The sequence below is a fragment of the Meleagris gallopavo genome, chromosome 4 (assembly GCF_905368555.1).
Source record: "Meleagris gallopavo chromosome 4, MGAL_WU_HG_1.1, whole genome shotgun sequence".
NCBI classification, from domain to species: domain Eukaryota; kingdom Metazoa; phylum Chordata; class Aves; order Galliformes; family Phasianidae; genus Meleagris; species Meleagris gallopavo.
The window spans coordinates 8,620,005-8,647,585 of NC_139407.1; the positions used below are offsets into that span (position 1 = coordinate 8,620,005).

The following is a 27,581-nucleotide window of genomic DNA, read 5'->3' on the forward strand; positions in this document are numbered from 1 at the left end:
ACTGCCCAGACAATAACCACCATCTCCCTACAAGCAATGAATTTTTCTGGTGACAACAGCAACCAAGTATGCAACCATGAGCACTATGTATACAAATAACAGAAGTAGATACATACTACACTATTGTGCTGAAATCCAGCGTTCCCAAACTGAAAGTATATATATACATTAACTTCCACGTATGCATTAAAAATAACAGCAGCAGCAGCAGAAAAACAAAACAAACAAGCAAACACCAGAGGGGAAAGGGAAACGTACACATTAAAAATACACAGTAAAATCTGTATGATGCATAACATAAAAAAGATTAAAATGGGAATGAGGGAAACACAGAAACAGCACTAGAATGTATCATTTTTAATTGAAATCAAAGCAAAAAGCCAAAGTCTTAGGTAAACAAAAGCTAATAACAACCTTGTTTTGCATGTTTACGTGCCAGAATAATATGAGATTGGAAATGATTGGAATCCACTGTTGCTGGAAATCTGACCACAAGCAGGACCTTAGTACAGAAGTGAGGAAGGGATCTTTGGAAAGGGGATGGTTCAGCTGTATTTGAACATCAGCATACAGGTGCTAAAGTGCAAAGAGAAATATCTGGGAAATAACAAGTGATGAATCTTGTGGGTAGTGATGGGAACAGGTTTTTAGGAAAATAAACATAGAAGAGAGGCAGAAACAAGGAATGAGGAAAGGAAGTGAGAGATGTATCAATGCCATTCCTCTTTTGACCACACTTAATGAAAAATAAAAAAATAAAAAAAAAACAACCACAGAAGATCACCTGGAAAGGACAACGTGTAAATGGAATACAACATTATATTAATACTTTTCTAGTTCTGTTTTAATCAGTTTGCACAGATTATACTTACAACTGGAAGAATAGGAAGGTAGAAAATGCAAGCAGTATCTGCTTCTGCTCTAGTAGGGGGATTTAAAAACTCAGGAAAAATTCTCACATGCACTCCCGAGTACAGTAATTTCTCAGAAAACTAACAAGTTTTTGCATAAACTCTGGTTAGAAAAACATGAGCATTTAAAACCCTTTCTGTGCTTCTGAATCCCTGAAAGTCTAAACATTAAAATATTGAAAGCCCAGGAGAAATGAGCTTTCAGTTCACTCTCCCCAGCAGCCTGGACACTTACGTTAATAAGAAAAATAAAGCCTTAAATATAAGAGCAAATATCTCTGTACAAACTGTGAGAATGAAAAGTTAAACATTTTTTCTTGATATATCTGCAATAGCCTTCTTTTTATCATCTTAAAGATTTATAGTTATTAGCATATCCACTATTGTAGCTGAAGGGATTTTATGATGCTGTCATCACAGAGCAGGCTCAGTCGTTGTCTTTCCACTTTCTGATGAGAAATAATTTTACTTTAGCATTATGCAGTCTTCATGCTTGTTACCTAGAACAATTAGGATTTCATCAATGTCCTTTTCTGAGTGTAACAGAATGAAAAATCAATGAGTGGCTGTCCTGAGTGTCAGGGGGAAGAAATTCAGTTCTTGTGCAAACGGTGAAAGAAGCTGAAGAAACCAAATGTATATTCCAGCTAACTATGCACAATGATATGCCAGGTAATCCTTAACTCTTTCTAACATATTATGAGAAGAATATATAGATTTAAATGAAATAATGATTTAATAAAAGATATATTCAGGTAAGAGATACACCAAGCTTGCTTCCATCTCTGTCCCGCCGCATGCTCTAAATAACTTGGTTTTTGCAATGTTGCATTTGTAGGGATTGACAAACAAATCCAAGCCTGAAAACAGACAGCCCTAAAGTTATCTCTCAGTCCCAAATATTTTCCTTGAAGGGACCTTGCTTCTGAATGCTGTATACTTCATAAGGCAAGTGTAGTGCACATATTTTACAGCCGATACAATCTGACTTTGCTTCCAAAATTGATGGCTGAGGCAGTTCTCTCAGCTGTTATTTTTCTTCTATATCAAGTTAATACTCAAAGTGCCTGATACACTCTGTTATCCCATAAGAATCAAAGAGAATTACCCTTAAGGTACGTATTTTTGCTAACTGATTGAATCTACAAATCTAGAAAGAAATAGGATTGCATTTGTTAGTTTGGCTTCTGGTTAAACAGATCCCAAGAAGGAATACTTCTTTCCCAATTAGCTTAACATTTTTCTCCTACCCAGTATGAATTTCACCATACAGTTTTAATTGCAAAAAAAAAAAAAAATAGTAATTAAAACCATTGACCATTCCCTTAGCCAATCTGCTTTTTCTAAATTACTTTATTGAATCTCAGAGCTTCATGTGGCTTATAACATTGTTATGGCATGCAAATACTAAGAACAACTTCTGTAGTAGAAAGAGAGAACACCTACATATCTAGATATGAATTTCTACCTCAGTATGGAAAATACATATGAAAAGAATATATAACAGTACTAGTTTTGAGATTTCAGGGATTGTTTTTCTTTTACCATGGTATTTCATCTAGATATCTTACACTCTCTTTTGCTTTATCAAATGAGTCACTTCTGCTGCTTCTCTACTGTTGAGATGGTTTCTGAAATGGCTTCAAAATAGTTTATAAATGTGCATATATAGGCATGTACACATACAAATTTTAAAGCAGATTATTATCTGTTTCTGTACATTATTGTTGTCAACCTCTCTGGTCAGGAACCACCTTCCGTCAAACCTCTGCCATTCACAGTGGGTGCCACATTTGTGACTTTATCCTTTGTAATTGTGCTGGTGAAAAGGAAAGTAGATTCTCTGGAACAATCAAGAAGTCCTGTGGATAGTTTTTTATCAGGCCTAAAACTTCAGCCTTGGTATCATATTTCATGAGAATCCAAGAGAGATCGGAGCACTACAGTGCTATTTTGTCTGCTGTCTTCATAACTACGCAGGAGATTTTCTGTGTTGTAAATTCAGTTTTGAATTTAGGGGGTCAGGTGACCAGCAAATAAAGTCCTCTGAGTATAAACAAAAAAAGAAAAAGATTTCAAAAAAGTACTGGGGAAGACTGACATTTTTCATGATCCTGTGCAGAGCAGGAGGGCTGTTCTGCTGCTGCAGGCTGGCTGGCGCTGGGAGCCAAGACATGTGGGGCTCATTAAGTTCCAAACAAGTTACGAAAGTTTGAAGCAGGAAAGAGCTCAGTTTGAGGAATGAAACATTTGCGAGGAGCCTCCAAGTCAAGAAAATGTTTTGTTCTGCAGCTTTTTGCGTTGTCACTTAGTACTGCCAAGAAAGGAAGGAAACTCAGGAAGTAAAGTTACCTAGTCTGAATGTACATTGTTAACGGCATGAAATTCTTCTTCAAAAGATGGAAAATTCAGCCCTAGTTGGAGGTGGAATGTATTAGAATGGATGAATCATGGCATATTTCCTGTATAACAAACTGCCCAAGACATTAAAAGAAAAAAAATAAAATGTAGAAAATGTCAAGGTTTGTATTCAATTTGCATGGAGAAGCATATGTATATAGGTATATGTGCATATGTGTATATAAATATATATACATATACATGTAAACAATAATAAGTTTTACATTTCAGATGGAAGACTGGTTTCAGGTCTTCATCAGAGGAAGAATAAGTAATGAAATTAATATATTCATAAAAAATGCAGCTGCTTAAACATTTTTGTACAGTCTTGTTCCGATCAGAAGATGTTGTCAGAAGCAACACATTGGCACAAAAAGAAAAATCAGACTTGATAATCAGCATTTTTCAAAATATATGTCATTAAACTACTCCAGAATCACTGCATTTATGAGGAGCAGAAAACCAGGGAACATGCCTTAATTAGAGTAATTTTCAATCAGGATGGAAACGTCACAGTGTAGAAATATCTCCATAGCCAAAACACCTCACAAGCTGGCTACAGCCTAGCAACTACAAATGATCAGGAGAAATGAAGGACATTTAATGCTTCACTATTACTAGCCAGCTCCCATTATCTCAGTCCACGTAAAAGTTAAACCTGTCAATAGACAGTTTTTGAAGCTGCATGGGGAAAAAAAGCCACAAAGTGGCCCAGTGCCTTCTTGGCCAGCTTAGAGTACATCTTTGGACTGATCCATTTGTGATAACTGCCATTACTCAAATACCAGTTTAGGAGCTCAATTAAAATATTTTATTCCTTGTCCAGTTTCAACAGGAGACTTCTTCCTTTCATTTTTAGAAGCTTTACTTTTGAAAAATCAATTATTTATATTTCAGATCAATTCCAAAAAAGCATCTGCATTATCATGAAACAAAGCTAATTCCCACAGTACAGCCAAGTCTTGTTCCTGCATCCCAAGTACTCCCAGCCTTACAGTTCAATTTCTATGAGCTGTTAGAACATCCAGTTGTGCTTACTAAATTTCTGCAAAACCTAATAGAGTATGACCCAGTTTCTTCACGTACACTGATATATGTTACCTCAAGGAATAAGTTGCCTGAAACAAAAACATCTTACACACCTCCTTGACAAAAACAAGCAATCGCTATGACTTCATTTCTTTCACTTTTAGAGTCCAGCCAAGAACCCTCGGATTCAAACCCTCGGGTTCAAACATCTCTCAATATTGCACAGACTTAAGTACATCATTTACACAGGAGTCACATACGTATAATTTCTACCATACCTTTCAAATTCCAACTTTTCAACAACGTCTTATTGATTTGTAAGAGAGGTATCTGACCTGAAAATCCACTTTGTTCCTCTGTGGATGAGATGAATGGCAGATTAAAAAGCAATAATTTCCTTAGAGAAAAACACACAGCTAATGGAGAACTTTTTGTAGATTTGAAGACTTTTGTTTTACTTCCTGGGGCGGGGAGGGGGGAAAAAAAAAAAGAGAGAGAGAATTTATGAGAAAATATATTAAAAAAAACATATTTGAGCAAAAAAGTAGGACTTGAAATATATTGCTGGAATTGATTATTAACTCTGTTAGTGGGTATGATCTTAACTTTCTGTCTTAAACTGTGTTATAGAGCAGCTTCCCAGTGAAAAACTAACAGGGGAAAATCTATCTTGAATTATTCTCATTACTGTGGAAAATCAAAACAAATGCCAGTGCTAGTAACGATAATAATATATCTATCTTAGTTGCTTAATTATATATAAACAACACAGTCTTGAGTGATCTGAAAATTTTGATTTTGACCATAAAAAACCTCGTCACGCTGGCTAAACATAAATGTTCATTTACCTGTTACTTCTGAACATTGCCTGCTCTTCCTCACCTAAACTACACTTAATTTTTGGTTCTGCAGTTTGGGAGATTTGCTAACAAAACCATTATATATTATAATTAGCTTTTCTGCTTATAAGGGTAGAATACATAAACACACACATGTATAATCAGCAATGTAGGGATGTTGATCTAAAAAAATTACATTACTAAATACCAATGAAGCCAGAGCAGTTATATTGGTTTTGTAAGTTCATCTGTGCACTCAGGTAGACATTTGTGACAAAAGTCTACTGAATGTAACAATTTCGACTACATCAGAAATTTCTGCACGTGGCATATATATGTATGTGTGTGTATGTATAGATATATATACACACCAAGCAATTTTTGCTTTTTGTACATTAAGCTGACTTCACAGGGCCTACTGGATGAAGCAGCCATTTTCTATTCAGCCTGGATTCATTTTTTTATAGATAGATCCATATTGTGATGTCTTACAGTAAATTTCTCAAGGCTTTTCCTTGTTCTTTATTCTCTGTTTATCAAATGTAAAATAGCATTGGTCTACAAAGGTATACATAGCTCATGAAACTTGAAAGGTTTTAAAACTACTCAAGAAATTTCCTTTCTCATTCTGGAAACGGTGGAAGAGATAAGAAAAATGTTTGAGTTGTAGAAAAGCATTCAAAGTACCTGACATGGCAGAGGATGTGTTTATGCTGTTCAGGTACAGGTGGGTAGGAAGGGAGTATTGTAATAAGTCTGCATACTCATGGCAGGAATACACAGCTTATGGCAATGAGTTAGCAGAGATAACATCACTGCAGTTACATTAAATAAAATAAAGAAAATGGCATAAAAAGTCTAGTTCACAAATAACTGTATCTCAGCCTCAAACACCAGTGGTAGATTTATGAAATGTGTACATTTTGTTAAGGGAATAGCCTTTGAACCAGCAGTTTGGGACACTTAAGAAACACTGAGAAATCAGCCAATCTTTTCTGGAAGTTACAGAACTAAAAGCAGGCTTGGGTTTAAGTTCAAGGACTTCACAGTCTGCTAGAATTTGGACAAGATCTTGAATTTCCAAGCTCCAAAACAGTAAAAGCTCTGTGTGTCACTGAGCTTGTAAGCTCAGTTAGATTCATGAGCAGCGATTTTACTTCACCAGTTTCTGTACCCTTTGTAAAAAGAGGCCACAAAATGGCAGGATTTGGGGTCCCCTCTGAGAAAAAAGGAAGAAAACAAGAGCATGTGCAGGAGAACCATTCAGATTGCATGCAGCTCTCATGCAGTGTATTTGACTTATCTCAGTGGAGTGTGCACTGTAGGAAAAAAACATGTCACTGCTCTAAAACTGTCTTTTCTAATTCAGTGCATCCATGTATTGTTATAAATCGGTTTCCCAAGCACTGAAAGATACCGAGACAAGAGAGCAACTTTGACTGTTAGCTATCAACTCAGATAATGAAAACTTTCTTTCAGCATTAAGCTTCCAGTGTATGAAAAAAATAAGACTAAAAATATAAATAAATGCCTTCATGTTTTGCCTAGGAGAGGGTTCCTTCTAAGTGCACATAGGAATCAGGCATTCACATTCATCCTGGTTCTGTTTCCAAGGGAGTTTTAAAAGCATCTGGAAGTCTACATTACAAATTGCTGTCCTTTACATTTCTGTATTTCTGAATCTTAATTATAGGGTTGTTGGCAGATGAAGCTGTCAGACAGTCAAGCTTGAGTACTTTGTATGTTTGGGTTTTGTTGGACGTTAACATAGAAGCATATTGAACACGCTACATACCTTATTCTCAGCTATCACAACAAATTACCAATAGGTACACACATTTCAGCAGGTATACTGGTAAATTTACTATAAACATATGTCATGATGAAAGAAACAGAATAATTATCCTATAATAGATTTGAATATTATATTTATCCCAAGGTCAAACATACAAACAAGTAAGTTTTGAATTTTACGGGCATTTACGGACGCTGAGAAACGCTTCCTTCCTACATATACCTGTCCATATTAGGTTGTTCTCTGTAAATTCTTGGTCTTTCTGGATGAAGAGTGATTAGCACTAAGAATATATACGAGTCTCACTTTGTCACAATAAACAAAATGCTACTATCCGTAAGCACCGTAGGGAAACAATAGGTACTGTCTTCATATTAGCATCTCCACACTTGACAGCAAAGATATATTTTGCCACATGGTTAAGTCTCGGGGCAGACAGCTTATTTATATAACTTTGGCTTACCAGTTTCCTTCATAAAGAATGAAACCTTCTCTAAATGATAATCTTTTGACCTCCAACAGGATAGTGATTTACAGAGCCACAAAGACAACACTGTGTTTAAAAAGCTTTAAGACTCCATTTAAAGCTTTTACGGTGCAACAGTGCTTCTAATAATACATTTAGTGCTCCAAGTTGAGACAGCTTGCTGAATAAAGAGATAGTTCTTACATATTTAAAAATGAAGTACTTACTCATGATATAAATATATTTTACTGCAACCTGTGGAAAACAGCTTGCAAAATATAGCTACAGTTTCATAGTATCTGGTAGTCAAACAAGGAGCAGCGAGGGCAGAGTGGGAGGAGAAAGGCTGCATGAGTAACCCCTGGATGTCTGATGGGAGAGAAAATGACATCCTTGATGTAAAAGCACTCTAACAATGTAAACTAGAAGGATGATGTACATAACCATTCTAGTGTAACGCACATGATTTTCACTTGGACAGATATGTTATTTAGATCCTGTCATGAAATATAAGTCTTCATTTTCTTTCTACATCCAAGTAACTGGATTTTCCACTCAGCAAAGCAGCACCGTTAAGTAAGTTAAAGACACAGCACAGCATCAGATGTTCGAAGTTTAAGTATCCTCTCTCCTGTGGGCCTGTGTTATATTCAGACAGCTGGTTGTGGTGCATTTATTTCTAGAATACATTACTCACTTTTCATGTGATCGTTTCTGGGTAGAAGCTGGCATCTGCTCTGGTTTATTCAACTTTTGTGTTGGAATGAGGAGGAAGCAGGACCTTATACTGATGGATCTCTGACCAACAGCCAGAGCAAGCATGTTTTGTTTTGTTTTAATGTGGGGAAAGTTGGTTAAGATTAGAACAGGGCAATTCATTGCATAGGTTTATCTATAAAGTCAGGTGAAGACTGGTCTGGCTTGAATGTTACTCAGATCAGTGTAACAGAGAAGGAATCAGAGTGTTTGTCACTATGTCATGATAGATTTCTTGTGCCTGCCCTTTTCCCCTTTCTAGTGGAAGATATTATTTATATTCTGATAGGAAATGCAAGATTTCACTTTTTTATACGTTAAAGTAACCAGATATTCTGCACATTGCATCACTTTGTGGACCACTTTCCAGGACATATTTTCTCTCCCAGCTGTCAAAATATTTAATGCTTTGAATTAGCATTTCAATTAAGTGCTGTATTTTGTTTCTGCAGTTTTGAGAAGTCATACCTTGGTCACGTAATGGCAGATTTCTGTGAACTTCTGGGATAAACCGTGGCTTTATTCAGGGTACTCAAGTGCTGTGATTTTCAAAAGTGCACTGAGGAGCTCTGGCTGTAAGTTCACCTTCCTGTGTTGGACATGTGGACAGAATTATCGCTTTCAAGTTCTAGCCGTGCCTTTTAGGAAGACAATGTGAACAGATGAAAGGAAAGAAAAATTCCTTACCAGCTGGAAAGAAAGAGTGGATGCAGACATGGGGATCAGCAGAGCTCAAAACGAGAGTAGTTATGGGAAAGGGAAGAGCCTTCATCAAGCTGCAGGTCACCTCCAGCTTATGCATTGTGGAATAAAACTGTCCTCAGGCAAAGGGAGCAGGAGAAGAAAACAATGATGCCCAGATCGTAGCTATCTGGGTGCTTCAGGTAGCCAGCAGAAAGGGGTTCCAGGATCAGTGCTCAAGACCAGGAAACAGAGGGGGATCAACTTGCAGCCAGTGCTAGCTGGAATAGCAAAAAGTAGGAGAGAAATCCCTGGAAGCAGCAGGAGAGTTGAGCCTGGCAGGACAGGAGGAGAAAGGACTTGATAAGAAGCTGAAGCTTTTTCCTTTGCTTTCCTGATGAGTTGAGCTCAAAGCAGCAGCACAGTTCTACTGCAGGTACTTAAAGATGTAAAAGCTTACTGAAGTCAACAGACATAAAACAAGCCTAACAGCATGATATAATTTTTGTGTTTCTGCTAGAGCTGGCCAAGACTTTTTCAACTAATTATAGTTTCAGCAAAATATGCAGTTTCACCTAAATTAGTAATTTTGGCTGCAGAAGGAGTATCTGCTCCAATCTACTTCATTTCTCAAAATATTTGCAAGATTTTGTTTCTATTTCACTTGCTTGCCAAATGAAGTAGATTATTCTCTAACATTTTCACAAGTAGGAACTGCTGTCGGAAGACCAAAACAAATCCAGTTCCCAGACCATAAGAAATGATGTTCAAAATCTTTTTCTTTTTTTTTTTTTTTTTTTTTATTCTAATCTGTTCTCTTCATCCCAGTGCCAGGAAAGGATCATCTGCATAAATTAGCACTGCGTGTTAGTCAATGAGTGGGTAAATTTGTCATGGGAGGGAGCAAGGAAAACATGGCTACTCTCCTCTGTTTGGGTGAAAGTCTACAAAACAGCAGCATGCAAAATTGAAGAAAACTAAAAGATGAATTACAGTTGTGGAAGAGCTTCTGTAATTTGTTTTCATATTGATTTATCAGTACATAATATTCATTTGGCTATCACTAATCTCATTTCCCTAGACATGTACACACATTTTAGTAGTACTTTTTCATTTAAGACGTATGTGCCAAAGTTGAAAAACAATTAACCACTCTGAGAGGGAAAAGAGAGTAAAACTGTGACCCTTGCTCCTTCATCTGCTTTGTTTTATAGCAGCTTTATTTTTATCTATAATTTTCTTCTTTTTATTTCCATCATTTCACTGCTGTGCCTGCTATCACTTACCGCTCTGATGATCTCCTGATAATATTCAATCAGGCCATGTATTCTTGCTATGATCAGTATAACAGCGAGCATTAGGGTTGTTTTTTTTTTTTGTAATCTTCAAATGCTACAATCATTATCCACCACACAGAGGCACAGATCACAGGAGGATGCATTTATGAACTACTAAGACAGATTTTTGGCTAAACCTGAGATTAAGTTGTATAAGATCAGTGGGATTTATTTTTAAATGTTTCAGAAAAGTTGGGTATTAATTAGGTTCCTTAGCAGAGGTAAATTAAATAAATTGATCACGCAGTGACTTCTCACTAAACCAAACAGAACTGATAGATATTTCAGAACTGCCTTAGCAAACCAGGAAATTTTAGGTAAGATTTTTGAAAGATGTTTAAATATCCAAAAATCTGAATGATCCCTACAGGAAACTTTGAAAATACCCTGAAATCAATGAGTTAGGTACCTTCAAACAGTTGAATTTCAACTAGAAATACCAGTCTAGCTGAATATTTAGAACTAAAAAGATTTAAAAATATATATGCCTGGCAGCTTCATTCATTAAGAAGGCATGAACTGGACCCCTAAATAAAGCGCACTCAACAGTTCACACTCTATAAAACAATCAGATTAATATTTTTAATAATTGGATGAGTGGAGAACAGAAAGCAAATGTTAGAATACAGTGGTACACCAAAACATACCATGCCCTCCATCCAGTGGACATAGGGACATTCAGGATGGCTAATGCAAAGAAGGAGCTGAAAGTAGAAATGCCTACATCCAAAAAGGATGCACTCAGAACTGTTCCTCACATAGGAGTAACTGGAAAATCCTCAACTGAAAATTCTTAAGCAACTGGTGCAAGAAAATCTTCATATTACAGCAAAAACTATGAATCATCCCAGGCTATAGGAACAATGCCTAAGAAACACAAAAATTGTTTAATACGAAAGGGCGACAAATTCAGCTGTTGGTGATATCATGATGAAAGAAAGTGAGATTTTTATTATATACATGGTAAGTCTAGTCCTGGAATTTACCTTTTTTTAACAAAGAGAGTTCAATCAGAAGAAAGTTCCATTCTTTTTAGCATCCCTATCTGAAAATAACTCGTGTTATAAATAAAAGAGTATATTCTTCTGAAGAGAAAGAAAGCCTGTTGTATCCCATGCAGATGTGTTATTACAGTCGACACTTTACCATATTACAGCAACTTGAGGCTTTTATTTCAGGAAAATAAAGAAGGATTAAATGATTATTCTGGAGACAGGAAAAAAGGGGTAAGAGGCAGAAAGGACAAGCTCTGCAGAACTCTTTTATGCAGCATATTTTCGTAGACAATACTTTTTAGAAGGGTCTTTCATTAGTGCAGTCAGCTGGTCAACTAGTCTCTTTCTGAAGAAACTGATATATAAAAGAACCAAGACTGGAGCAAGAAAACCTTGAAAAAAGTATGTTAGAGATTTTTTATAATATGCAAGGGAGTTATAAGATGAATTTAGTAATAAAGAAATGAGTTTTAAAAGAATAATCATGTTTCACAAATTGCTACATTAAGAAAGACACTTATAATGTCTCCATTTTTAAATTTTAAATATTATTGAACTCTAAAGCCTGGCCCAAAGAACTTTATTACAAAGAATAAGGGAGGCATTAAAACACTGAGTTATGTTCAGATTTCTTTCAGTATTGCCACTGTTTCTTTCTAGTAACTGCAGAAGTTGCAGAAGTGTGCACTAAATTACATATGTGCCATGGGTTACTAAACATACATTATATTATTACACCTGAATATAAGTATAAGTAGAGATATACCCAGGTCTTCTCACATACACTCTGCAATTATTCTGTACGCTGATAGATCAGAAGCTATCAAAAGAGAAATTAATGAGGACCATTACGGAAAAAAACTAAGATGCTGATGACAGACAAATTTAATATTGTTGGAGACAGAGAATTAATTCTCGTCTTTGTACTTCCAGAAAAAGCTAAAGGTCATATCCTGAAGAATGCAAAGGTGAAATGTTAAAAGTTTTATGATAATGCTAATGCAGACAGGCAATTAAAAGTAGAGGTTTGCAAAGCTTTATAAACTCAAGTAAATTAAAAGCCAGGATCAAGGAGAAAAGGTGGTTGTTTAATCCCTGGTAGTGTGAGCAACTCTACATGCCCAAACAGGGTTAATAATTTAGAACTGATATTACAGAAAAAAATCCTAAATGGATAGTGCAGACCTATGCACTCACTAACACCAAAGGTGAAATATTGATAAGAAATGAGATACTTACACATAATTTAAAGCTATTTGAAACTGCTGAAAGCAGCATGGTTTCAGGAAATAAATCGTTCCTTCAGTGGCATGTGTTCTGGCCAGAGGGAAGAAGAATCGAGTTAGCCTGTGGGTAAAAGCAAAAGGGAATTTTAAGGAGGCTTTGAATTATTTCTAATCTATGGTACAACTTCTTAAATTTGAAGCTCACAAATTGTATTCTAGGCCAAGACTAGGCCATTATCTTGATAGATGAATGAAGCATTCAATGGTCATGTTCTAGCCATGACCTGTTGGCAATTCAGCCAGTGCTTCATCCTTACCATTGACTTTTATTTCACATACAGTATGGAACCATGAAAGTTGTCTGAATCTAGAGGAGAGAACATACTATGAATTTTACCAGTGATAGGCTTTTGCATGGACTCACAACAGTCATGTGATACTCAGTTTTGAGGTAAGCTTTGTATTTGTTCAGAGATATTCAGGAACTATTCAGGAACAGTTCCTCAAGAAAAGTGAGAGAAACTTGACGGTGATTAAGAAAGACACAAGTACTTGGAATATATTACAGCATGAACAAGAACAAATGTAAACATAGCAAAAGCCCCAACTCAGTCCACCAGTCAGTGTCATGAACTTCATATTGGCTGCTATTCAGTTTTCTTCTCAGTGTTTATCATTTCACCTCCATTTGTCTGGCACCTGCATTACCAGACCCTTGCTGGAGATCCACATCTTCACAATGACCTTGCCTCCTTGATTTCCAGATAAATGAAGTACTACACAAAACAGTTTTTAGATTAGCAGAACTAATGTTAATTTTAGAAGCAGCTACCAATTTTTGATCAGAGAACTAATTTTTCTAATAACGCTATAAAATCACAGTGCACAAGGTATATATTTCAAGACAGCCAAACATTTTGTGGACAGAACAAAAAGCATTGTGAAGAAAAGCTTATACTGTAAGAGAGAGGAGACGGCAACTTAAATATATTAGATTCAGAAAAGGTTTCTATAACAGTCAGCAGTGATAGAGCACTTCCTATCAGTTTCTGAATATGAATGAATTTGCATTACACTTTGCAACCAAAACTGAGAGCAGCCATCCAAGGTATCTTTGACTGGTCTAGCCTTCTGTTGGCCAGCTGTGAGCTCTGGAGGAAGTCAAGTTGCTCTCCTTCTGGTACAGACCCAAAGTCCAGACAGACTTACTATTTGCTATAGCTGTTGGTACTACAAAGATGTAGGCTTGGCACACTTCTGTCAAAGTTGCAACGAGAGTTAAAAATCAATATGCACAGAGTGACTGCGGGCTTCACAATGCAAATATTCACCCTAGAAAAGCAGACAGCATTGGACAAGACTCTGTCTGGAATAAGCAGGTGATGTTTCTTGTATCCAGCATAATAGCATGAGGCAACAGTCTTCTCTGCTAGATTTTTTTTTTTTTTAATAAAATGTTCTTTACTTGAGGCACAGAGCAGTTAACCTGGCATGAAAACACAAGGTGCATCTGGTATATAGTTACTGTCTTTTCAGCTCAGCAGTGGCTGCCTCAGTAATTCCCCTAATATTCCTGTTGTGATTCCAGCATGAGGAGAGAAACTGAAGAAAAAAACCACATAGCTGCCTCTGCTGAGATTGCCATGAGTGCAATCTGCTTACTCAATTATTTGTTCTTTCACAATAATAGTATAAACATTTGCATGTGGTTTATCTGTCCAACCAGATTTCCATATTTTTTAAAAATATATTAGGAACAAATTCACTTCCCTCCCTGTTTATGTTGTTGCTGTTTTTTTCTTTCAGTGTTAATTACATTTGGTCTTGAGTGCTAACTTAACAGAGTTGTCTGTTTTCTCAGAACACCTTGTCTCTCAAAAGCCAGAGATCTTGCTTGTTAGAAGTATTTGTATGACTTAACTGCATGACAGGCTTTAAAGAAGCTGAAATTAATGAATTACCCTCATAACAGAGAGTTTATAGATATCTCTGAAACAGTGTTATTTAGAAGTATTGTGTTTTCAAATGTATCAGATAGGTTGTGCTTCTCCTAGAGCTAGGTGTCATGTTTTTTGTCTATAAAATATGGAAATGGCTTTCAGGTCTGCAGCTGAAAATAATACCTGGGTGATATATTCAAGAGAGTGTCTGTACTTGTGTCTCAGCTAGTAATCATGTTTTATAAGGCTGTCATTATTACTCTTGGCTTGAGCTCTGTTAATATATATGTATTCTTCAGAAGAGAAGTACAACACAACATTCTCAAGACTTGCAAAGTAAACTATCATCTGATGCCTTGGTATTAGGAGAAGGAGAGCAAGCAATGAAAAGACAGGGAGCTGCTTCTCATTAACTATTGTAAGATGTCAGCAAGATTAAGGTGTCAGGGTATAGAAAGATGAAGAAGAAAAGAATTACTTAGCAGATAGGCATAAATGAATATAAAATGTGAATAGAGGGTTCTAGCTTCTTCTAAGGGTAAAAATGGGCCAGTAGACATTACATTGTGTTATAATCAACTCATCCACTTGATTCTGACCTTCATCCTCATAGGTGAGAGGAGCGAGAGCAGAATGTTACCACATAGCCAGTGCTGGGAACTTTCAGAACCATTATTTCTGAAAAGAAATGAATATTCAAAGGCCCCCTTGACATAATGAAGGTTAAATCCTATGTGGGGTTTTGCGGGCACACGCAAGTGCTGTCTGGCTTAGCTCTAAAAAAGCCTGAGTTCAGTCTGTCTGTGAGCTGCTGGGGGGCTGCACAGCCACGTTAGTGCAAGGCTGAGCTCGTGCTCAATGAACTGGTGATAAAAAGGGAGCATTACTTCGCCATCTCACAAATGCAGCTACACGACAGGCAACGGGTCTGGCAGAACAAAAATATCATATAGACATATATACACACAGAGAAGTCACTTGGCTGCAAATTAATACACAACTGACTCTTAGAAACCACCTTAGGTATCACTAGCTAATAGCAGCTAATCACTAACTCATACCATTTAAATACTTGTCACCTTGCCTGGAAAATATTTAAGTTCAATGAGTTAACAGTGTTTACCTGCCAATGAGAGAAAAACGGTGCCATTTTCTCCACAGAAAAGCAATTCCAGCCAGGTATTGCCATTACAAAAACAGCTCTTCTTTGTAAGAGTTTAAAAAAAAAAAAAAAAAAAAAAAAATGCAGGCAACAAACAGTATAGTAAAAACATGGTATAGCACTTCAGAAAAATATTGTGCAAATTATGGACAGTATTTTAAGTTGTTTTTACTTGAATTTAATTCACAGTGGTCAGTTACAAGTAGAATGGTCTTTCTATGCTTCAACAGCTGCTCTACAGCCATGGGCAGGTGTTGTGAGAAACCTGTATTTCCAAAACCTAGAAGCATTTCCTGTGTCTTGCACTGATTTAAATTGTGAGCCAATTTAGCCAAGCTGATGTAAAACCCAGTATGATTGCTTGAATCAGATTTATGCAGATAGGAAAAGATGCATCCGTTTCCTCAGCAACAGTTTCAGTCCAGAAGCTGTGGAGGAAAAGCACATTAGGTTGTATCCAGCCTTCAGAAATAAAAATTACAGTTTTGAGACTGAAGCTGGCAAAAAAAGTATATATGCACATGTTGTTCCTAGGTGACTCTAAATCACAACTTTTAACACAGATAAAGTAAAGTTAGCTGCCATAATAATGTTAAAACATCAACAACCAAAACAAGCAAACAAACAACAAAGGAAGGAATATAGCAGTATCTTAGACACAGCCTAAAATATTTACCTCACATCATTACAGTTATACAAAATCTTATGTCTATTTCTACCAGTGCCTCTGTGGTCAATGTGTATATCAAGTGCACATTTGTTTGCATTTAGCGAGATGCTGTTTACTTTATGGCTGGTAACATTTCTGGTGATTGCAGGAAAGAAAGCAAAAGCCTGATCTCTACAGCTAAGCTCACAGTCGATCGTTTTACAAAGGTGCACTTTTTGCTACACTTTCCTCTTTTTATTTGTTAGGTTTGGGAGTATCCCTCTCTGTCCCGCTGCATGATAAAAGCTTTGCTCTAGTTCCCATCTGCCGTCTTTGAGAGATCAATTGTAGAATATTCATCAGTGGAAACGTGAGGCTTTTGCCACAGTTTCTCTAAAATCCATCTCTTCAGTCATATGCAAGCTGAAATGGATCAGTTTTCACCAGCCTTGGCATTAAGCCTCTGTGCTCTCCCATGAGCTCTGTTCAATAATTTAAGAGGAGTGGGAGTGGGAAACAAATTATGTGACTATTAATTCCAGTTTTCTTGTTCAGATGCCAGTACATCAAAAATAGATCTCACCAGGCCTGAGCACTTTGTCATGTTATCTGGAGTAATACTGGTTTGTGAATTATGTCTGCTCAGTTTAGTGTCTCTGTTTGGTCACATTAATCTCTTTGACCACTGCCTTAATCACTGATCTCTTCCATCTCATTTTTCATCTTACAGAAAGAAGCTGTCTGACTTTTTGTCTAGTGCCTGGCACAGTGACTGCTCTGTTGGCCCCGCAGTAGCTAGAGGAACGCAGAGGTCTCCTGGGCGGCAGCAGGACTAGCCACAATGGGCACCATCTCATCAAATTCAAGTATCTCATCCATTCCTTACCATGCAAATACCACAGTAACCCTTGGTGGTGTCAGGCTGCTCCATTTGACATACCTCAGAAGGCTAACAACTCACTGCCCAGGAAGGTAGCAACACATCCAGGCTGCATAAAGATCAAATAATTGTCAACCCACTGACAGAAAATAATTACTAGAGAATTCTTTACTTATATGTGTGAGTTACATCAGCCACAAGATGCTTCTCTGTTTTTTCACGATGACAAAAAAGCCAGCAAAGCGCACTGCATTTACTCTTTTTATATAATCTTGATAAGTACATGTTGCAGATACAATTTTGAAACCTATGCTTAGATATACCTATACTTCCATATATAACTTTATCATAAACTAGTAAGTACTAATATTTAAAAATTATACTTTAATTGCATTTTAGATAGATTTTTTTTTAACTATTAAATGTGTGCAATTAATACAAACAAAAATATATTTCTACTATGGGAGCCTATAAAAGCTATGGACTGGAGGCAAATCTATCTCCTTCTGATCCAAAAGCCAATAATAAATACAAGCGCCTAGACATTGTAGTGTGATATCAACTCCCTAGATATATTAGAAACTAGCTAGCATACAATGCAAGAAATATTAGGTTGTTTACAATATCTAGTTACCTATAGGTCTTTAGAATGACATTTCATCAAAGAAAATTTGTACTTTTTGTCTTTTTCTCAGAAAAAATCTCAGATCATTGGGTTTTATTTCTGCCATTAAGGAACATGGGGATGTAGTTTCTCATGAAAAGGCTTGTAGTATTGGGGTAAAATAAGGACTAACATTTCACTAAAGACAGAAAGAAAGTCTAGCCATTCCCTTCCCTCATGTCCCACTTTGTCAGCCCTTTCCATCATTTCTCCTTTATAGTTGTCTGATTTTTTAGCTTCTATCCTAAAAACAAGTGTGTTCTTTTTTTTTTCCTCAGAAACTAACCAAATGGGTAAAGTAAATTCCCTTGAGAAAGCAGTCCCAATTCATTAATATATTCCTATGGCTATGGATTCCCTTGAGTTTCTGAAAAAAGCAGAAGATGATAAACCTAAAATTTCTAGGGAAACTTAGTAAGAACAGAAACATGCAGTTAGAAAACAGTCTCCCAAAGACATGTCACAATTTTGAGAAGTATGTCAAGACCTGATTTTGCCTTATATAGAAATGATATGATGTCTTAAAAACAGAAAAATATGTATGAGTTGTAGAAGAATGACTTTCCAGGACAAAGAATGATGAATTATGTGCATTCATAGTGCCAGTACTATTCCCAATTAAGTCAGCTACCTCTGAAGAATCTACCCCATCTTTACAAGAGGGACTGAAGAAGGAGAATCTATTACAGACACTGCTATGTTGCTCAAAATAAAATTAAATTATACAAGCACTAGAATTAGCTTTCTAGTAAGTATATTTTACAACACAGTATGATTTGTCCTGCTGGCTTCTGAAAAAGAGAGTGAAACATCTTGGAAACAGTGCTAATATTTCCAAGAAAATTCATTTTTCTTGGGCATGGCAGCTAGCTTTTGAAAATTATAAGACCAAAGCAATTAGCAAAAGTCGGTTTTCCTCATGTATTGGGCAGGGATGTTCCTTTGGGTACACTAATACACGGGCCTTGCAGAACTCAGTGCTTCACCAGAAAGCAATGCCTGCAATGCATATAAAAAAGAACCTAAGATATGGATGAGGGTCGCCTTCCAGGGAAATAACTATGAAGAGGTGGGATGTGAATTGAAACCAGTATTTTCTTGTCTAAAGGTCAGCTGTGTTAAAAATGGTGAGAAATTTAGAGACAACTAAGTTCAAAGTTATAGCCCTCAAGACAGTGCATAGTCCATCAGGACAGTAAACCTCCAAAGGCCCTAAGACAGCTTTTTTCAGGAGTTTAGTTGCCAGAGTTTCTTTCCTCGAGGTAAGCTCTCAACAAGCTTTCAAATGCTGTTCAAACACTTCTGAACTTCCTGTGAAAAGATAAACCACAGGTCTAGAGACAGAAATAACAAGGGTCAGTTCAAGAGTAGAAGGATATCTTAAGCTTTCTATCTTTGCTTAGCACAGTCAGAGAAAGTATTACCTTTCTGCATAAAAGGTCATAGCAACCACTGCGTTAGTGCCCTGCTATATTGAAACTACATCTGACAGCATGCACATGCCAACAGAAACAGGAATGATATAGTGAGGATTAACTACAGTTTTGAAAGGGCACTATTTGTCACTGCTCGAGTCGTTTGGCTCTGTCAGTGATGTACAAGTGGAGAAAAAATTGCTGCTGAGTCTTGTTGTCAGCGCCTATAACCTCTAAAGCCAGTGACAGAATAAAAAGTGGGACCATTTTAGGAAATTGCATTATAGTCCAGTCTTTGCTCTGGGGAATTCCTTCAGAGAACAGGTGTGTTAGAAACAGGAAACTGTTACTCTACCTGCAAAGAATTCCATTGAAGGAAGGACTTCATCCCAGAGTCCATGCAGCACACTGCAGGCATTCATGCTGTCTGAAGAAGATTTGTCTATGTACAGATGCCTTATCTTCCAGACAGAGCAGTAACTGATGTCCAAAGCAAGACGGACAGATCAAGATTATCTCATTCATACAACATACAGGAACCTAAACTGCATCTAGACATAGGCATAACAAGATTACACTGCAAGTGTCTGCACTCTTGCACTCCTATCTGCTAGCGCAGGTTCTGCCTATGCTAGGCAGGTTCCCCAGACTTGTTGCTGAATTGTAAAGATCAAGCATCCTTCTGCAGAGAAGGCTGTGACAAGTCTAATATAAATGTGGTTCACACTTGACAAAGAAATGCATGTGGTAGACCAAGTGTATATAGTCCTTTTAATTATTATTCTGAAATAAATTCATATAAGCAAAAAGTTGTTACTATCCCCTTGTTGCCCAGAAAAATTAATTAAATAAATTAATTAAATAAACTCACTAATTAAACTCACCGATACCTCTCCATAAGAACAAAGGATTGGTTCGAAGAGACACATAAGAACGTTTCAAGGATGTCTGGGAAGATGCAATGGAAAAATGCATAGGCAAGAGACTATGAGTTCATGAGCATGGTCAAGGATTGATGACAGTCATCTGCACCCTTCATCCTGGCACCTAGGAGGTGCCTAGTATACTTACAACAGTAGTAGGTACAACTTGCATTGTAATACTAGGTTCCTGTGATTAGAATAACAAATGTCACCTACATTTGATACATAGAGAGTTTATTTCAAGAATCATTACTACTTAAACTATGGTCATACATTATTTCAAAAGAAAAAGCCTTTCCCATGGCAGGGATTATAGCAATATGAGCTGAGGATCTAGGCTCATAGTCACACACAAGGTTAGGCAGCATTGCCCACTCGTGGTACACAGTATGCCTAAGACACTCATGGTATCAGCTGAGCTCTCCAATTGGCACTGCAGTTTATGTGGGACAAAGCCACTTCAGTATCTTCTATTTGTACAGCATCTAGTACTGTCATTGGTGTTGAAAGCACATAATACTATTAGTACATAGCATTATACTCCTAACTGAAGTCCTAAATCAAACATGAACACCTCGTAATGTATGAACCACTCGTAATGCCATTACTGGTATTTCAGGAGGTAACAATTTTGAGAACAGCCCATTTTCTCATTTAGTCTCACTGGCTGAATACAGTTGGCTCTATCACATTGGCAAGGTGAATCAGGCAGTGATGTTGATTCACCTTAGCCCAAGTGACTGTGAAATTTGTTACGACAACAATGGTGTCTGCTTAGTTTAGAAGCTGTTGTAGCACTGAAGTCTTTAAGATTTTGAGTGAGTTTATTAATTTGATATGAAATGCATTGAAGAAGCACAGAGCGTTACTTCTTTGTTTCCTCCTTTCAGAATTGCAACTGGGCCAGTTACTCTTAGTACAAAGGTAATTTAGTCAAGATACTTGAGAGCCACTTGGCTCTGTTTCTAAATTCCTCCCTTTGTCCTTGGCAAAGCTCTTTGAAGTGTTAGTCTGCGAGGTGGATGTTGTAATGAGCCTATTTCTAAGAGGATCAAAGTAGCAGAGCTGCCCAAAGCAGCATCAAAGATACACAACAGAGAGCCCCTTAATGAGCAAAAGGGACACAACTGACTTTTCCCCAAAATAACACCCTAAAACAGGATTTAGATTAAATATTTAAAATCAAAAATTATTTTATTTTTTTGCCAGCAGAAAGGAAAAACCTCAAAGCAAAGAGAAAATTTCTCCAGCTGACACTGCCAAAATGTAATGACAGTCATTTGTTCAATGCTTCACCACTATTTAATGAAGTCCACATACCTGTGGCCTCAGCTAAAGGTGGCAGCCCTGGATGGCTGGTGCAGGCAGGATGGCAGCCCCTGCTAAAGCAGATTCCTTTCCCATGGATATGAAAATAGAAAGCAAACATAAGGCAGGAAGCTGCGGGAACACTGCAGAGCAGGCAGCTCGGGGGAGGGATGTGGGGGTAGGGTGGGAGAAAAAAAAAAAAGAGTGGGTGGGAGGACTGGACATGTAAATTATGTGCCAGGAAATGAATTCCTTATAATGTTGCTTGCCAGAAGCTAAATTCTAGCAAATGTAAGCTGTCTTTTTTCCCTCTCTTACAATCTTTCCACAGTTCCTCTTAGGGTCAGGGAGGAAGAAGGGGGGACAGGAAGAGGGGCGATTCAATATTTACTTACCTATTGTGTAACTACAGAGCTATATGATCCAGCTTGAACATTAGGAGGCATGCAGCTCCCTAACAGTGACAAACGGGATAATATCCTGCTTCTCATTACACACGGCTTTTCAACTTTATTTATGTGGGTACAGGCATCTTCAATATGATCTAGAGCTGAAATACCAGAAGAAATGTGTTTCTGTTCAGAGGCTGGATGTGCATCTTGCACTGTGTTCCATAATGAAAACAGAGCTTATTTTGTTTGACTTGATAGCTATCTGTGCAAATATTGCCTCTGCTTGGGTTTGTGTTTGTTTAAGGAATCACCTACTGGATCTGTCAAGACTGCAGAAATGTATGCCACTGACCTATGCTTAGCTTGGGGATAAATTGAGAAGACTTGTATTTAAGGTTAAACCTCCACGCAGGTTTTTGTTTGTTTGTCTGTTTTCCAGAATTAAGCAGAAACCATCTGGCAGAAGGTTAAAAATACTTAGGAATAAAGCTTCAGCTGCTGAGCAAAGTACATTTCTAACTTATGAGAAATCAATGATATGTGAAGCAGGGAGAAGAATGACTATAACAGTACTGTGCATTAAAAAGGCTAAGCAACCCAGGCTTTCTTTTTTCTTCCCAACTTGCACAACCTGTATATTTCAGCACAAGTAAGGCTATGGACAAAACGAGTACCAGTTTCCTTGAAGATCTCTGTAGCTAAAAGCATTGGACACCTCCATACGCAGATAATTTTTAATTAACTACATGTAAAACTACATTCATTTTGGAAGTCCATATGTAGCAAAATTTCTCTCTTCTATGCTTCCTGCTTCAAATTTAAACCTCAAAAGAATATGCAGGGGGAAAAAAAAAAAAAAAGACAGTCTTTGCAATTGCAGGTAGATGTGAGATTACACAGATACAAGTACAAAATGAAAAAGGAGATTGAAGGAGCTATCAGGCTTTTGAACTTAGATTGCTGAAGACTAATCTCCACAAAGAGCATCAGTCAAGGCTTTGATACATAGGAATTTGCGTGCAGAAGATGCAGGACTTATATCCATCAGCTTTCATCAGACAGTATGAGATATGCTTGATTTAAGCGATTGTCCAAGACTGCCCTATCTCAGTGCCAGTTCTACCCTGTGTCTTAAAGGTAAATGAAGGTTGGTTTTTAAGAGTGACTTATTCCCTGAGTGTTAAATTACTTTTGACCGCAATGATTTCTGCTGATTTCTTCTGCTTCACTACCAGGTACAGCCTAATTACTGGGTTCAGGAAACAGCCTAACTCATTAATAGTAATATTTACATACAAATGATTTATTTCCTATATGGGCTGGACGAGTCCCTAAGATTTTGTTAATTACTCAGCTCACATTCCGTTGATGCATTTTCATCGCTAACACAGATTAATTATAATTAAAACAACAACAACTTGATTTAATTGGGAAGCAGAGTTCTACGCACTCCATATACACAAATGCTTTCTTAGCAGCACTAGTTCAAACAGTTTTTGCTGTACGTGTAATTTGGCTACATCTTGCTATTGGAAATCTGGGGCATGAAATAAAATGGATGTTTCTGCGATAACCATATGATTAGCTAGCGTCAAATTCTGGCATATTGCTCTCCCAGGATTTTCATGCATCAGTTTAGTTAGACTGTATCTGAGCTATTTGCTGCAGTCTTGCTGATTGAATGCTGCTAAACTGAAAAGGAAACCGTGTAGCAATAGGTGCTACAGAAAGTGCTCCAAAAAGTCATCCAGGTAATATAAAACCAACTTGCAATTCACATGTGCAATACTCACAAGTATTTCTCATACGTGTTTCTCTAAATATAAGCTTTCAATATCATTACTAAGAGCTTTCAAAGGTTTATCTGATAAATCAGTAGTCACCAAGTCTCTTCAGAGTAGCCCTTTCCTGTGCATACAGTTACTGAAGACATTTTCCTCCACAAAAACCTTCATTCTAGGCAAGACACAAACATGGTTCCAATAGTCGAACTATGGCAAGGACTTAACTGGAGCATACAGGACCATCAAGATATTGTGGGGCTGTCAGATACCTCCCTTGAAAAAAATCATAACAATAATTACCACAAGCTGTACATTTAAATACTAAGTATACAGATCTTCCTACAGATATCCCCCATGAAATCTTACTGACATTAGAGTTATTGATAGGACATAATTTTCGTAAAGTAATGAGGCATCTAATGATGATACTTGAATGAATTTCATATAATAATATCTTCATTGTCAAAATCATATATGAATAGCGGCAACTGAAAAACAATGCATTTTGGCACATCTGTGCTACCCAGAATCATGAACTGAAATGTAGATCAGCTCTTGCCTAATGTCCTGTCAAATGATTTTGCAAGACTCCTTATTCAATAAAAATTAAGATGAATTCCACCTCCCCATGCAATGACAAGCATTAGTTCAGATCTCATGGCCTCAGGGGCTCTACATATCTGCAGTACCTGAAAGAAGCCATCTTCAGTCCTTTAGCTCCCTTTTTGAAATACGTGGCCCAACTACCCCATTGCCATGAGTTTGTAATAGTGTAATAGAGTTTCACAAAAGGAAGCCATACTGGAAACGCTGCGGAGACTGCTAAAATGTGGGGGTTTTTTTGTTGTTTTTTTTTGTTTTGTTTTGTTTTTTACATCTACACGTTTAACCTACCTTTGAAGAACTGGCTAACTAGCTCCCTCTCTGCTGTTAAGAACAAGAAAATGTTACCAGGCAGCCCAAATACAACATCAAGACAGTAATTATCAGAAACAAAGAAATCTGTCAAGAGTGATTACCACTTGTTCTCATTGCATCTGATCTATACTGAGTCTGATTCTGTATGAAAATTAGATTACTAAATGATTTGTTTGACTTTTTAAAAACATTTCACTTCACTTTTGAGTCCTAGTTTTTGGCCATATGATACTGCATAAACAGTTTACTTTTAATACAATAAAGTGCTAAGTACTTTGACTCTTTTTAGTTCCATTCATAAGTACTTTCTTTTATGAATATTTGATCACACCTGACATTCTTGAGTGGATTAAACACATAGTTATACCTGGCATATTTTAAAACACATCGTAACTCTGTCAATCTGAACATCAAAACCTTGCTGCAGTCAGTTTGGATCTTACGTATAAATCCAGAGCGACGTGGCCAAAAACTGTGATTCCATAAAACATTCTGAAATTGTTGACGACGTGTTTTATTTAATGATTTCCTTTACACTGTAAAGCATTGATTTAAACACATGATAAGAATGCATTCTTGCACATTATTTGTATTCTTTCAACTTCCTTTCTAGAGGGATCAGTAGATTGAGTATTCAGCCAACTGATGGTCAACAGGTCATCAAGTGGACTAGGAAGGAGTACGTACTTGCCCAGTCCCAAAGGAAGAGCTAGAACCACAGTTCTGGCTGCCATGGAGCTGAGAAGCCTGGTCCTCTGGAAGTATGCATGTTCTCATGCCTTTCTCAATGGCACTTCCAATAAATAGTCCTGAGACTATTCACTGATCACTGGTCTGCTCCAAGCTGAGTATTTCTTTCTCTCTTAAGAACACACAATGATAATATAAATAAGCAAAGAAGAAAAACATATCACTTATCTGCTCTTTTGTGTAAGCTTGCCTTTCTTTTCCTACTGTAACAAAAAGTAGTGGAGAAGAATACTGAATAAAAATCTTTGTGACTAACAACGATTTTTAATGCGAGGTCAGAATTTAGCCCAGATGCTGTTTTTCTCTTTTCAAAAAGCAGCAGCATTTTTTAAGGGGATTAGTACTTTCAGTGTCTTGACAATAAGAATCACTCCTTGGAAAGAAAAACAAAGACAAAAAATGCAACAACAAACAAGCAACACAATAGCTCTTTTGTGACCATCGCCAACTAAAAAAAAAATAAAATATTTTCCTTCCTTTTCTTCATTTGCATGCATATTTATTTGTAGAAAGCAAAACTCAACCATATAATCATTTAAATTCTTAAAGATATGAAACTTGGATGACTCAGTGGAAAATTCTCAGAAATAATCTTGATGAAGTGGTTTTATTCATCTCATTCTGCTTTTCTCAAGGGCTGACATATGCATAAAAGGGGAACATGATCCCCTGCACATGTTCTCCATGAGGACTGCGTGTAGCACAATCGTTAACTTAAAACAAGCTTTGCTGACTCTTACTCAGAGGCACTACTGAATCGAAGCCAAAGGAATTCAGACTGGCATTTCTCCATCTACTCTGATCAGGGAATAGGGGGAAAGGACAATCCTGTTGAACTGCACCAAGCATCGCAGGGTTCCGGGGGACCTCTGTGGTCTGTCCCTACACATCTGCTGTGTTGTGTGGGGTATTTAAAAAGTGACCTTTCTTTCTTGTGCTGCTGGAGGCTGAGCACACACACCAACAGAGGGAGGGAGAAGATAGCTGGGACTGCCCGCTGCACTGGGCACTGACAACACAGCGAGATCCTACCAACACCAACCATGAAGACATCAGTGACCCTCTTTTTCTGTCCCTCACACAATGAACCATGCTGCAGTTACATCATCTATAACATATGCCATATTTATGTGAAAGAGACAAATGGAAACCACAGGACAGAACCAGCTCCCAGAGTGACAACATTAGCTGAGAGCACAGGAATGCCCCTGTGGGGAGGAGAGCTCTCCTGGGTTCTTCATAGTCATTTGGCTTTCCCTAGCAGGTTCTCTACTGCTTCTCATAGTTCCAATGCCTATGCCTCCTATTTTGCCTTTTTCTACTTTCCTTATTTGTCAGTTTTACCATATGGTGCCAAAACTTGACAGAGAAGATCTACCTCCAAGTTGAAACAAACCAAACATACAGAATACTGTCTCAGAAGTGGGGATTAAAACTATGTTTAGGTGATTAGTAAACCTGGTTGCTATTTTGAGTTCTTAAATTTGCAATGATCAATAAACCGCCCAGCACATTTTGGGAAATGAAAAATCCAGTCTTTAAGCAATAGTTTATTCTGTAACAAAAATGTTTTTTTTATTATTATTACTATTCAAAAAGAATTTGTCTATAATAGAAATCATCTTGGCTTATATCCAAGCCAAGCAGTTGATTTTTCAGAAGAGTAGTGTGCTGCTTGGAGCCCGTTCAACCTCTTTCAAAAGCCAATTGAGCTTCCCATCATGTCTCCTGGGAAGTGTAGATTTGAGTTTTCCCCTTTGACAGGTCTATCCTGCCTGGTAAATCTCCCAAATCCTTCAACATCTTCTCTCTAGTTAAGAATCAAAAGTGAAATATGGAAGTAAATACATGAAAGGTACCTGACAGGATAAATGGAGTAAGGACAGAGCCCAGCTTATTGGAAATGATTAATATCTTATATGAACAAAAGAAGAATTAAAATGGGTCAGATAAAAAGTTAACTTAGTACACATTTGTGCTTTTGACAGTGGCTGGTAGAAGAGGCAAAAAGAAAAAAAAAAAAAAAGGTTAATTGCTTCATCTGGCTCATGGTTTCAGCTTCCAAAAATGTGCCATTTCTGAGACTTCCCAACCTAGGAACTGCATCCAGAGCACTGTGCGTAAGATCTACGTTACGCATCTTCAAGTTAATATTTCAATCTATTTTTTAAAAAATCCATTTGTACATTTGGCCTTCAGAACTTCCTGCAACAATGAGAGCTTCAATTCAACTATGCATAGTGTGAGAAAAGAGTTTTCCTTCATTCACTTCAAAACTTCTATTTTAAATTGATATTGGATGTCTTCCAGTTCTTTCACTGAGAAACAGAGAATAATGCTTCCCTAGCTACCATGCCAATC

At 37.2% G+C, this 27,581-nt stretch overlaps 1 long non-coding RNA gene across 2 annotated transcripts; it reads right to left on the minus strand.

Annotated features, from left to right (window-relative positions):
- Positions 1–21,515, minus strand: LOC116216534 (uncharacterized). 2 transcript variants are annotated; one of them, XR_004159462.2, is made up of 4 exons: positions 21,389–21,515; positions 12,449–12,556; positions 8,665–8,785; positions 1–4,801 (listed from the first exon to the last, which is right to left on the minus strand). It is a non-coding gene; the product is annotated as an uncharacterized LOC116216534 (long non-coding RNA). The 2 variants fall into 2 exon arrangements; XR_004159461.2 differs by having other exon boundaries at positions 8,665–8,834.
- Positions 21,516–27,581: the final 6,066 nt, after the last annotated feature.